Genomic DNA, 13864 nt, shown 5'->3' with positions numbered 1-13864 from the left:
AATAACATTTTATTCAAGGTTTATTTATATATTATATAATAAATTCAATTAATTTTATATGATATACTTAAATCCCTTTCGGTGCTAAACTCTTGCTCGCTACTGGACTAGCGCTTGGCTTTTTTAGAACGTTGTATTATCGAAGGGAGCTACAAGTCCGAACTTGGTCTTGGCCCTTAGGCAAGTAATGGTATTTCCAGTTTTTCTACGTATACACTCGTAGAAGAATTGGGGCCATGTTGAACTTGACGATGCCTTGAGGAGGCCCGTAGTGAAACAATCGTTTGGAGGCGAACAATCATAAAAGTCCAAGAGCTGAGCCTTTGGTCTCATCGTGTCTTTAGGCCTCATATCTTCTTGAATTAAAGGAGAAATTAGATTTACATCCCTTCTTTTGCTACTACATTGATTAAAACTTTATTCTTTTTCAATTTTTGATCAAGGTCTTTGGATATTAATAACATCATTAATTATTTCAATAATAAAATATTTTTACCTAAAAATATTCATTTAGTTCTAAAAATGTTACAATTAGTATATTTATATTTATGGCTAAATTTTTTATCATATATTTTTATTTTTAGTTTGTACCCATTTTTAATTTGCAAACCTTTTTTTATTTGTACCAATTTTCTTTTCAGTTTTAATTTGTACCCATATATTAATTTCTTTTTGTGCCCATTTTAAATTTATAGGATTATAAATCTTATAAAATATCAAACAATTAATGTCAAAACTATAAAAATATAAATATTAATAGTAATATAATGAGGTGTACAAAGTCAAGGGACTTTGATCAAACTTTGAATACTATTAAGGTTTTAGTCAAAGAGTGTTAGAGACTAACGACCGCATCCAAAGTATTCCTCAATTAAAATAATCATTCATAAGCACCATCGCATCATAAGTTCATAACCATTAAAAATTTCATTTTTCTTGCAGCTGTTGAGATGCTTCTAATGCCTTGTCTTGCAGATTCATCTCTTCCATTGTCAAGCGATGAGTCATCAACAGCAAAGTACATTTGAGCCGCTTCAATTTCCGACCAAAACTAAACTACATTGATCAGTTTTTTTTTTTTTTCCTTTTTTTTTACTTGATTGTTCATTGTTCCTTTCCATGTTCACAACAAAGTGGTAAATGAAGTAACATGGTAAGGTAAGGTCCACCGTTGCACAGTGTTTATTAAATTCTAAGCAACCACTAAGGTTAGCCACATCACGTAGTCTCTATGTTGTCGGTTTGAGTCCTCTCTCTCTCAGGTTAGGTGAAGGTGACAACACAGAAGCTAATGCGCATAGTGAATTAGGTCATGAAAAACCAACATTAATCCCACCAAAATTTGGATGCAAGTTCAAAAAGGTTAACAACTAGTGAGCAATACGATTTAGCCACTAGGGCTTTTTTGTACCAGATTATCTCGAAGTGTAATAGATTTAGAAATTATCCTGGACAGGTGCTACACTCACCATGAAGGTGGTACAAATGATGGACCAACGCTCATTAATTTTTATTTGAAAGACCAAGCTCCAATTGTCAAATCAAGGACTATTTTTCTAATTTTCTCTTTCATACAATACAAAACAACTATTATATCATTCTCTCTCTAAAATTCACTTTCTCTACCTTTCTCTATTATTTCAATAAAATAATAGATAACAAGTTCAATACCAATTTATTCATTTATCATTTTAATATAATATTCGTCGTGTCAAAAAAAAAAAAAGTACTCAATCCCCCTAAAGGTACATTTACAAGTCAGTTCACAAGGAATTGAATCCTCTCCTGAGCAAATGGTGGGGATCCTCATGACCACATAACACCGGCCGTTGGATTTTGATCCAATGGCTACAAACAGAGGGCCCCTCTAAAGTTATAATAATTGTAGTCATTGGATCAAAATCCAACGGCCCGTGTTGTGTGGTCATAAGGATCCCCACCAGTTGCTCAGGAGGGGATCCAATTCCAGTTCACAAAATCGAGCTGCTCCTTTAGACATTTTTGTCAACCACTTGTTGGTTCGTACATTGAATCATCGTCTTTTGCATTTGGGATGACACTTAGAGCAGTTCCACCCCTAAAAAAATGCGGCAGCACCCAACCCATTTAATCCACTTAGTGAATAGTGATAGACCCTAATGAATAGTAATAGGCAGGAAATGGAGGAAACCCGATGCAAAATTGAGAAATTTGGGTCTGCTCTTTGAATGCCTCAGAGAAATTTAGTTGAATTTATCTATGAAATTGTTGTTTTTTTTATTGCTAATGTGCTATTGAAAGCTCTGGAGATAGAGCACCCAATAATCAACTCCAATTTTCAGACGAACACAAAGTCATCTTCTCTGCAGGTTATTCTCTACCAAGTCAGCATCTATGCTCATTACAATAATACACTAAATATGTATGTATGTATGTATGTATACGTCTTAAAGTTTGTTTCTATCTTTCGATTCATCAGGCGCTTCAAGTTTTGAATTTCATGTTTTATTATTTGTACCACTTGGGTTCTTTGGTATCTGATTGGTTGATTATGTCTGAACTTTTTGGGTTTATTGGGTTTTTAGTTCTTGGTTGTTTCTTTTGAGCAAGATTTGAAGTTTTGTTTCTCTTCTAGCAATTAATGATGCTTGGTTATTTGATATTTGTAGAGAAGTAGGCTTAATTTGAGAAGAGTTTTATAGAAAGGAGAACGCGGAGTGCCGGGTGGCTAGAAGAGATGGAAGAGCTCATTCCTAAGCAACCTAGCTGACCCTTTTTTGTTTAACTGGAAAATCATTGTTATGGTATAAAGAATAGTGCTAGGAGATTCTTTGAGATATTTGGTCATGGCCAAGAAGAACAAGAACCCGGGAAGGGGTGGGTAGTATGGCAGTGCTTTTGGATTGGTTGAGAAATGATTCAGAAAGTGGTTTATATATTTTTTTATTATTAATACATTTTCCATCGGTTTTATCCGATAAGAATGATTTTATTTATTCATTATTAATAAACTCTCTATTGGTTATATTCGACACAAGTTCTATCGGTTATATCCGACACAATTTCTGTTGGTTTTAGAGTATTTTCTGTCGGTTATATTCGACACAATTTCTGTCGGTTTTAGAGTATTTTCTGTTGGAAAATTCATTTCCTGACGCTGACAATTCTGTCGCTTATTATGTCCGTCACTGCATCCATTTTTTGTCGGATTTTAAGCAAAATCTGACAATAATATACGTTTCTTGTCGGTTATCATAGCGACACTAATAAATGGTTTTGTAGTAGTGTCATTGAGAGCTCATCATTGTTGCACCCCGGTGTTAGTGCTCCCACCATGGGCCAGGGTCAATCCTTCACGTGATGTTCACTTCCCGCACCGCATGCTCGCCTTAGATCCAAGTTTGGTGCCATCCCTGTCGTACAGGTCACATTAGGTGACTCCGACTCGTAAATGACTCGCGATTTATCACTAGCCTTCACGTGATCGTAGCACTAGAGCGTACATATTTACTCCCAGCCCTATCGTACAGGTCACGTTAGGTGACTCTGACTCATGTGCTAGCATATATTGATGAGCAATAGGTCCAGTCGTACATGTCACATTAGGTGACTCCGATTGGCATGTTAGTTTAGACAGATTTCACACCTGACTTACATTTATTATCGCTGAGATGTTATGACGTGGCATGCTCCTGTTTTCACTGCTCTTGCGCATTGATTTTCATACTTACGTAGTATTATTTTTCTGGAAATTATATAGGGTTTTACAGTAAAGGGTTAGTACTTTTAGAAAAGATAAACAAGTTTTCTAAAGCTTTGTTTTTGCCCACTCACCCTTCTGTTTTTCGCCCATCCAGGTACTACATAGTTGTTCTTCTTTATGGCACACGAGGATTACCTGGCGGTTCTGACATTCCACTAAATAATGTAGGGATCTTTTCTCTGGTTGTGTATTTAGTACTTAGTCAGTTCGACTGCACCTTTAAATTACCTATGCTCTGAATGTTTGTATCTTGGGTTTGACCACTTCCACATACTCATTTATTTTAGTTTAAGTAAGTTTTAATTTTGGTTTTAATTTGTTCACATTTTTTAATTACTTCTTTTGCACTCTTGGCTACGTCACCCTTACGTAACGGCCAGCACACCTCGACTCCGGTCGGGGTGTGTCAGACCCATTCTTAAATATACAAATTCATTATATGTTAAAAATGTACTCTTTTTAATATAAAATGTACCCATTTTTTGATATGAAATCCATTCAAATGTTTCCTAATCCATTTTTTTTAATTTAAATGGGTACATTCTATTTCATTGATTTGAGAATATATGCATGTTAAGTTTAATGTAAGAAATTTAATAACGTTATTAAGCCTAATATCTTTCTTCTTCTTCTTCTTCTTCTTTTTGTGTTTTTGACAAATGTACTCATATTTCGGTACAATAACTTTTTTTTTGTTACTTTGATGAGATGAACGTACCCATGTGTGTGTGTGTGGGGGGGGGGGGGGTAGGATCAAGGGATAAACATTTTGACATATATTTTTACACTTCTTTTAAACCTTTAGATTACAAAAATCCAAAGGTCCATATTCATTCATTAAATGACATGGATGCTTAAGTGGATTTTAACTAATATTTAGCATAAAAGTAAAATTCAAAAAGCATAAAATATGGAAGGTAATTAAAAATAAAATTAAAAAGGAAGAAACCCTAGTTTTAAGCGTGCAAACAAGAAATGACGTAGAACTCAATTGATTCGAAGTATTGTAAGCTCCATCTCCCTCTTTGCCGATGAGGTCGATTGATATGAAATGCCTTCTACAACGAATCAAGCTATTAGTCTCTTGAATCTTCATTACGTAAGCAAAACGTACAAAACCCTAAATCGTGTATTATTGTCCATATATGTAGGGTGATTAAATTTGGTTTTGCAAAATCTTTTTAGTTTTGTTGATTTAGGTCATTGATGATATTTCTACTTTTTTAAGTTCTTCGAATCAAATAAACAACTTGATTTCATTGGTCTGTGCTTCCAACTTTTTTTTATTATAGCAGTTTCGTTTCCACTGAGTACTAATCCTATGTGACCATCTCTAATTTTCTATGTAATTTCTCCTCGAATATGTAAATTTTTATTTCTGCCCTTGTTATCAAAGTGACGTGGACGTGATTTTAGCTTTAAATTATTTTCTCGCTATCGTAATTAAACTATACACGCTGTTACGAGTGTACGTTAATTTTATCAGTGTTAGAAACACTGTTCTGGATAGATTTTCTTATTACTTTTACTGTTGGATGTTTGAAAAATTTATCCCCTCGCGTGTGAGGGCACATCCGGCCTCCGGTCGGCGAGTGGTTTTTACGTGTAGGTCCGTGACTTCGAGTAGAACATTTTGGTATATTCAAACTTTCCGTTTGAGCAAATTACTGGAAGTTTTTCCGTATATGTCCTATTAATTAATTGTAAATAGTTGTTTCGCATATAAAGGAACCTTACCCTGAGGACGTACATGGACAAACGAGACTAAGGGGCTACGATCCTACGACATACCAACGAGTGGACATTTTGTTTTCGTATATATATAGACTCAATAGTTTCCACAAATACTTTTAAACTATTTTATGCATATTATACCATGAGTTATATAATTTTAAAAATATTGTTATGTGGTTGAGATTTATATCTTTGATCATGGCATATTCATATGCAGTTTACCTACTCATAAATATTATGCTATTGTACAATGCTAAGTAATCCTACGGGGACACACAGGTAAGTCCAGGTAAGGTTATGTTGTGAATTGAATTAGTTGGATCATTATGGCATGTGTACACATAGTTTGCTCATCACTGCTACACCCCAGGTGAGTGCTCAGCCTAAGCTAGGCTAGCCTTCATGTGTATGTTCACCTCCCAACACCGCATGCTCGCTCGCCTTGGATGCAAGTAGGTGTTAGCCTGTCATACAGGCTGCAATAGGCAGTTCTGACTCGTAGATGACTGCGCATAGCACAAGCTTCACGTGATCGTAGCACTAGAGCATTTATTATTACACCTAGCATGTCGTACAGGTCACATTAGGTGACTCCGACTCGTGTATTGGCATATGGCTAATGAGCGATAGGTGTAGTCATATATGTCACATTAGGTGACTCCGACTAACATGTTAGTATAGATTACAGCACATAATCATATCTATACTGTTGTTGAGAATATCTGGTGTGGCATATTTCTGGACGTACATTTGGCATGCATTTGATTTTCATTCTTATACTTAGTATGATTTTCTGGAAACTATACTTATTTTACAGCGAGGGGTTAGTATGATTGAAAAGTAAATGGATTTTATAAACCTTTATTTTTGTGCCTACTCACCCTTCTGTTTTTCGCCCCTCCAGGTCCTAGTTAGCTGATTTATCTATGTGGCGTACGAGGAATAGCTAGTGGACTCTGACATATCTCCATCTCAACGTAGGAACTTATCTCTAGTTATGTAATAAGTATTTATCTCGTTTGACTGCTCCGAGTGGCTAAAAATAGTGCGGCACTTTCCTTCAAGCAGGAAGGATTTAATTATAGTTTCGGTTTTAATTTATTCATAATTTTGTTTCATCACTTGCACTTTTGGTTACATCACCTCCACATGACAGCCAACACGCCTTGATTCCGGTCGGGGTACTGTGTCATCTTATCCCTGGTATCATCTTTTTCTTTTTTTAAATCATTCCTTTTTTGTTATTTATTAGGGTTCATTTTTTATAAAATGAAAGAGGAGAATTCATCCAAGGCATTGTAGGGAGGGAGATGGAGGTTACAGTATTTTCATGTTTTTGTTTTTCTTATTTTTTGATTTTTTATGCTAGGTTCAAAGTTTGACTATTGATTTTTTCAATTTTATCCTATCAAATATTAATTTTTAATTTAGATTACTGTTTTCCTTATTAGTTATAATCCACATCATCATCCAAGTCATTTAATTTTAAAACTCTCCACATCACTCTTAATCTAGATAGTTGAATGTTATGAAATCTAAAGACTACAGGGAAGTGTAAAAATGTTTGTCAAAATATTTGTCTCTTGATCCTATCTTTACACACACACACACATAAAATATATAGGAAAATATAATTTATCCGTTAATATTTTTAATATCATAAATAATGCATTTTATTTAAAATTTCATTAATATAAACAACTACCAATTTCAACTTACATAAAATCTATTATTGCATTAATGTCAGGACTTCGATCTAAAACTAAAAACCACCCGTTTCAGTAAAAAAAAATTGGTAATTAGATCTAAAGCCTCCACTTTCCTTTTCTTTTCCAAAGAAATGAACAAAAAGAAGATGATTTAAAAACAGAAAGTTAGATCGCTGCTTTGATGATTTTTTTTATTTTTTATTTTTTTGAACAGTTAGAATGATTTTTGGGTTGACAGAGAGAAAAATGGGATACCTCTTCTCTCAGTTTTCCTCCTCATATTTTTTTTCATCATATCTTTTCTCCTATCATTACACAATGCTGCAGAGTACTACGTTAATGTTCATGGCCTACAACACCAACTGCATTTCATGGAGGACAATGCCGAGGCTCCCCAAAACCTCCAAATTCACAGAGGATAATGCAGGTCCGGTTGTCAATAATTTAAGTACCAATTTTTCAAACCGGGTTCCACCATTTAGAGTCCCTATTCGTATCATTACATTTGAGGATTTTTATAAGAATTTTGACAAGTCTTTATACTTTCCTATACTCTAGGGACTTCTTTTCCGCCTCGTTGGAAACCATTTGTCCCTAAATATGAGCTTTATATGGTGGTAGAAACTCTTTTAGGGTATCTACTATCACTCTTGAGGACTCTTGTAGGGACTTGAAAAGAATATTCATGTCCTGAAATATAGTTCCAATGAAGAGTTCTTATAGTATAATCTTTAAATTTAGAGACTACAAAATTAAAAAAATTCAAGAAGAAATCCGAACAGCTGGACTCCCGAATTAAAAGACGAAAAAGGAGAAAAAAATGTGGTATAGCAGGTTTATTTGTGCATATTTGAAGCCTTTCATAGCTGCACAGCAGCTTCACTGCCATTTCACGTGGTGTTTCCCACTCAAAATTCATCCGTCCTTATTTGTGGGAATCTTTATACAGACATGGTCTGATTTTCTGACCCATTGGAGGTTTTAGACCTCATATACTAGAGCTGTACGATTTCAGGGACAAAAATGCTCTCAGTGCTACCAGCTCGGGTTACCTATCGAGGGCCATCACAAACCACGAACCAAGACTGGGAAGACTTCATGAATGCAATGGCCCCTGACTACAGTGATTGAAATGAGTTGAACTTTTGCATGATGACGTAGGTTCGAATCCCTTCGATAACTAATCTAATAAAATATGTCGTTTGACAAAAATAAAAAAAATTCATCCGGTCCTTATTTGTGGGAACCTTTATACAGATATGGTCCGATTTTCTGACCCATTGGGAGGTTTTGGACCTCATATATTAGAACTGTAAGATTGAAGGACAAAATTTAGAACAGCCTGGAGAAGCTCTTAGTGCTACCAGCTCGGGTTACCTACCGTGGGCGATCCCGAAGGATAAGTGGGTATAGGAAATCATGTTGCTGATATATTTCTAGTTCTAAATATTCTTGAAATTTTTAATTTGAACAAGAAAAGAAATAGATGATTTATTGGGTTATCGGTATTTATCAAAGTTGTTCCTGTCTAATGGAATGCTTGATCAAATGACAAAGACATTGTTGAGAAAAAATGGCTGGGAATATTTACAACTATCCAAATAAGAATTCTCAGATGTACTAGACAGTGCATCAAAGATGTAGTCATCGGTTCGCCCGAGAGGCCACAATTAGCACGAAGCTATTACTCACTACATCAAAAAAAAATCCATTAATGAAAGATGTATATTCATTGAAAAATAAAAAATACGCATGTCGGATGAAATGGTCCTATCTGCTACAATAACGACCCATCAATTACTTTAACTGAATAACTAAATAAAATAGACAGGCTTTTTTCTTCGACTTAGGTCGATGGATCTTCACAATTCAAAGATCCCCTATATGGATAATACACATTCCAGTTGGCCGACTAATTCTAATTGTTTTGTTGAGTGCTCTGGCATTCAATCTAATTAATATTGATTGAACATCTAATTGGCTTTTACTTAAAATATATTTCTAATAGATCTATTAAAGTACAAAAATAAAATTTTATTTTTTCTTAACCCCTAGTCAAGAACATAATAGGACGTCATCCCATTGTTTTATAGAGACAATAAGGAGACGGTAAGGATTAGATCAAAATCAAATGTGAAAGACGATGTGGTAATACAATATATAAGGACTGCTACTTCAAATAGTACTACTTCCTTGATCGTGAAATATCAATTGCTTGTTGAATTTTGTAAATGTGAATTGCGTGAAAGTAGGATACTCCGAATTCAGGAGTCCATGACACGCCCGACCCTGATATTTCTTGAATACCAGGGTAGGTACGTGATAGCCGACATCCAAAGGTGACGAAGCCATATTAGAATGCATAAGAACAAGAAATGAATAAGACTTATAAATTTAAATATAATTAATATGCAAATGAGGAACGTGTTCAGAGCATACAACTAACTAAAACACTAAAAAGAATAATATAAAATTGAATGAGCAAGGGAATAGGTCCTACACCGAGAGGACTCAAACATGAGTGGACCAAGTTGATATATAAAATAATATTGAAACAGTTATCAACAGACTAAACCCCAAAATTTTATGAAAACTAATAACATAATAAGTGGTAGATTTTCTGAAAACCCTAGCATGCCATAAAACATCTCATAAAACATATCTCGAATATAGTGCTAGCTAGTGGTATCAGTATCAGTATCAGTGTCTCTCGGCCCGGAGCCAGTAACATATACCTCCTGCCAACCACATATCTCCCTCAGCCTTATTTCTCCCTCACCCATAGGCAGAACAATGACCACTAGATACGCACAAAACCGTTGGACATAGTTTTTCCAAACATAAGTACATATAACTCAAAAACATCTTCATAATATAAAGTCATTCATCACCTATACTATAAAGAAGTGTGTAAAAACATGTTCTAAATATTATATCGTCATCCATCAGATATTCTACAAAGAACATATGTTCGATAGAAAATATGATATTCCAAAATATTCTAAGTAAGCATGATAATCATATAAGGTAAAACCAATTTACTCATCAAATGTTTCATAAAACATACTCATTAAATCATGCTTTTCATGTATGTATGTCTACTAGTAAAACATGCATTTTAGAAGAGATCCACTCATAGAAACTTCACGACCAAAGAGCTGTGCAAACTAGTGAAGACGGAAACGCCACAATAAATGCACCTAAGCACATAAATGGTCCAATTAATAAAACTATACTATAATGATTGAATTTGGAAAAGCGAACGTAAAAAACAGGTCCATAACGTCGAAATTGGCCTAGAAGGGGTCTCAGACAAAAATCCAAAAAAAGTCAGAATGTTAACGTTGACATTTGACCGATCAAAGTCAAAATCAACGCTAACCTTTGATTGGGTCAACAAATCGATCAAAACCTGATCAGGGGTATTGGGTTGGACCGGGTCAATGGGCTGGAGGCCCTAAGTTCTTGGGCTTAAGTTCTAAGGCCTAAAGGGTTTTGGGTCAATGGGTCGAAGGCCTTGGGTTGCACAAATGGGACTTGGGCTTAAAGACCTGGCCTAGTTGTTTTTGGGTTTTTAGCTAAATAAAATAAAATAATATAAGAAAAAGGCTTGGGCTGATGGTTTAATGGGCTTATGACCCGAATCCTAAAACGGCCCAAATGCCTAATTAACAGGGTTTAGTGGGTTAGGACTTCACGGGCCTCGGGCTTGGAAGCCTAGCCCAAAGTTCTAGACCCGAAGGCTTGGGTTCGACAGAAGGAATAAGACCTGAGCTCGGGAAGCTCCGATCGACGCCGATCTTCAACCCTAAGACTCGATTCCATCACCAAATCAAAGAGTGAGAAGAGAGGAAGAATTCCTTACCTGAAGCTCGCCGTGAGATGGCTCGAGTCGGCCGAGTTTGCCTCGAAAGCCCCGGGGAACTCATTGGGTTTTTCCTGGGCTTCACGGAGCTTCACAAAGACACGGGAGAGGAAGGGGAGGTTTACGAGGGTGGTGGTAGTGCTGTGGTGTCGTGAGCGTGAAGGTGAGTGTGTATGTGTGTCGCTGGAGGGGGAGATCCAAGAGAGAGATGAGTGAGATCTGAGAGAGGGAAGAGAGTGAATGCTGAGGGTGTGAGGTCTCGGGGAAAGAGAGAGATAATGATGAGTTAGGGTGGTGCCACGTGGCAAACGGAGAAAGAATGAGAATCTAAAAGAGAGGGTCTGGATTGGTTAAGGATAGGAGACCAAATTGTAAAAAAAAAAAAAAAAAAAAAGTACACCTTTAAGGGAATGTAAAATTCACAATAATTTGGGGGTGGGGTTTCACAGTCCAAGAGTTTTGTAAAAATTCTTGATGGAAAAAATGTGAATAAAAGATCCTATAGAATTGAATTTGGTCTATGAATCTAAGAAATAGTGAGAATTATGGATCTCTCTTAATTCAAAAATGATTTGAATTAATGTCCTTTCCTTGACGTTTATTTCATAGACGAAAATGAAAGAATTGATAATTCTGATACGAACATACTTTTGAATTCATTCAATTTGAATTGGCATTTTCTCATCATAGATCTCTGAGAGTTGTTTCCTGGATCCGAAAGAGAGTACATGGGTTTTCCTAATAACTAAAAAATGTATCATGCCTGAATCTAATAGGGGTTCACAGTGGTGGAGAAACTAGATCGGAAAAAAAAAGGGATTCTAGTTGTAAGACACAACAGTTAGTCCTTGAATTTAGAAAGAATACAAAATATAGAATAAAAAAGAGCTCTCTTCAAATTAATAGTAGTTGAATTTCAAGACGAAAGAATGACTCGTTTTCATAATTTACACACTTTTGTATTACCTCTTCTTATCACCGTATTTATGTGAATGCACTTCCTAATGAAATGTAAGCAAGGTATTTCTGGTCCTTTATTGAAGGTGAAGTTTGCAAATAAAGCACTCTTATGTCGTGTATCCACGATTAATGCAACCTCAAATGCTTGGATTCTAGAGTATTGAGTGGGAGGTTACATGATGAGTTGATTTTATACTATATCTTTTACCCTAATCTTAGTTATAATTTATTGGTTACTTTGGTAGAACTTTGATACTTTGTTAGGTATTTTCAATTTCAAGATGATAAAATTTCAATTTTTTTTTACCAAGTTGTTTAACCATGGCAATGAAATAAAGGCCCTGCAGGTTTCTCATATTGACATTTTTGGACGTTTTTGGTATTTTGGAGATCAATATGGCATATTTTGAAGAAGATTCATTCTAAGGATTTGTTGGGGACAACTTAACTTTTCAAAAGAGATGTTTTGGGATCAAATTAGAGTTGATTTGGTCAGTCAAAAGTCTGATTTTCTGAGAAGTATGAATTTCAGTTCAAATAGGAAACCTTTTATTTGCTAGTTTATTATTTTATTTTATTTTCTAGTTTTATTCTAAGACCTTTTCTAGGTAGGATTTTATTTTGTAGTAGTATAAATAAGGTTTTTTTAGCCATTAGGTTCTCAACGCACGAGGATCAATTTGGAGAACTTTGCTAGGCCTTCAGGATTTGTACTCTTCTTTCAAGGTGTTTTCTATCCATGTTATTAATAATATTTGTTTTATGATTGTTCGTAACTAGTTTTGTTTGTTAAGGCAAGGCCACAAGCCTTAGCATGAATATGTAGTCTTTATTTAATTGCTTATGATATTATGCATGCATACTTTGAATTATTAATCACTGTGTTTAAACTATCTCTATATCTTAATGCTTAGCTACCATTAAAATGTTTAGATAAGTAATCGGATGCAATTCGGTCGGAATACCATCGGAGGATTGAGTATTGCTTCTTGTGATTGATAGTAATTTCAATTATGGCAAATGTCACGTCTTAAGGGTTGCATGGTTTTTCAAAGGGTTTTCTACAAACGCGTTCTCTCTTTCTATCGCCTCCGCTTGCGCTAACTCTGAATTTGTGTACGTTGTCTCTCACAGCTGCTGTCGTCTAGCCTCTGGCAAGCCATCGCCTAGGCTCATTCTGTTACCTGCAGACTTTGTGAGTAGGATTTTGAATTTTTTTGTTTTTAGATTTTAATTTTTAATTTTCTTCATACTGCACTTGAATGGTGCTGAATTCTAGATGCATAATCCCATTTACGTATTGTTGGAGTGGTTGTTAAGCAACTACAGGGAACTTGACCTGCACAAGACCAAAACCAATCAAAGACCATTTGACCGTGCGCGAGGGGTCATGGTTCCCAACGTAGGTGCTCTGACGATCCAGTCAGACTATGTCTTAAGTACGAGTGTATGAGTGTTTTTATTTAGATTCAGAGTGTCTAACCCCCCATGAGGAGTCGGCCTGCCAATTTATAACCTGAGAGGAGCCCTCTAACGTTGCCTTGAGCAGACGGCTTGCGTGAAAGTCAGTAGCGGGTCTCGTAAGGTCATACATGCTTTCTGTCAGGACACTGCAGTCTGTACTCTGCACAACATGCGCGGACGTATCTGCCATGCCAGTTAGTCTGAGTGGACACCCTTTGTGGTTGAGTAGGTGCTGTATTGATTGGACTAGGTAGCTCACTACATGAGTGAGAGCAGTTGATATGGCTGAGTGGTCGTGTTGCTCCGTTCCGCCCGAAGTGATATCATTCCGAGAGCAGGGTGAGTAGTTATGATCATACCGGGAACCACTTGATTAGATCTTCTCCCTGC

The sequence above is a fragment of the Pyrus communis genome, chromosome 12 (genome assembly GCF_041283825.1).
Source record: "Pyrus communis isolate YQ-2024b chromosome 12, ASM4128382v1, whole genome shotgun sequence".
In the NCBI taxonomy this organism is placed as follows: Eukaryota; Viridiplantae; Streptophyta; class Magnoliopsida; order Rosales; family Rosaceae; genus Pyrus; species Pyrus communis.
This window is presented reverse-complemented; position numbering follows the sequence as displayed.